General features: G+C 37.5%; 1 protein-coding gene across 3 annotated transcripts in view; it reads left to right on the top strand.

Annotated features, from left to right (window-relative positions):
* Positions 1 to 520: 520 nt before the first annotated feature.
* LOC115220974 (diacylglycerol kinase beta) overlaps positions 521 to 951 on the top strand; it is a 522,104-nt gene continuing 521,673 nt past the window's right edge. For all 3 annotated transcript variants that reach the window (XM_036510316.1, XM_036510321.1, XM_036510323.1), the window contains exon 1: positions 521 to 813. The gene's annotated coding sequence lies outside the window, so the exon portion shown is untranslated. The remainder of the gene's footprint in view (positions 814 to 951) is intronic.

Genomic DNA, 951 nt, shown 5'->3' on the forward strand with positions numbered 1-951 from the left:
GGTTCATGTTTAGATTTGTAGTTGTGCGTTGATGTTAGGGAAGATAAGCGATTTAACGGTTCATGTCAATCAGTAGTGAACGAAGCAGAGGGAAAAAAGAGAAAGAGAAAAGAATAAGAAAGAAGAAGAAGGAAGAAACAAGTTGGCCTGAGGCTACTAAACGAAGCAGTAGTAAAAGTGGTGTAAAATACCACTGCATACTAAGGAAGATTCACTGACCGAACACTAAATATTTGCCAAGAGTAAGCAATCCACCCACGTGTGGAGTTTCGTTCGACAAAAATAAATAAACCGATATTAAAGCAAGGATCTTAATAAAACCCCCGTTTAAATTTCGCCGCCCGGAAAAGATCTATAATCGAACGAAACTAGAAAAAAAAAAGAGGAAACAAAACCTCAGTTGTGTATGTATATATATTTATATATATGTATGTAGGATAAATGAAAAAGACATATACATACATATAAGTGTAAGAGAGAGAAGAATTAAGGTGTATAGTGGGATGATCGTACAGCTATGCCACGAGCAGTTAGGATGTCTAGCGTATAGTTCTATGTCATTTATTCTATGGAAACTTGTCTGGTATCTTCTGTACTCTTTCCGTTTCACACACACACTCACGCACTTGTCTTCTCTCTTTCCTTCTCCGTCTCTTTCTTCGACCGCAGCAGCTGATTTCACTGAAAATGCAACTAGCCACTGTGTTAGCCACAACTTCGACAGTCGCTTGTACAACAACAGGCTTATGTTATTCAACAAAAACTCTACAGAAATGTGACGGCACCTGCTGGATTCGAACAATGATCGTTCTGGTAAGCAGTTTGGAACAAGTTCCTAAATAATACAGCACTTCGCTTTATCTTTTGTCTTACAGTTTCCCCCACTGACTTAAGCACACACAAAAAAAAAAAAAAAAGGAAAGAAAAAGGAAAAGAAAACGAAAAATCCAT

The sequence above is a fragment of the Octopus sinensis genome, linkage group LG17, assembly GCF_006345805.1.
Source record: "Octopus sinensis linkage group LG17, ASM634580v1, whole genome shotgun sequence".
NCBI classification, from domain to species: Eukaryota; Metazoa; Mollusca; class Cephalopoda; order Octopoda; family Octopodidae; genus Octopus; species Octopus sinensis.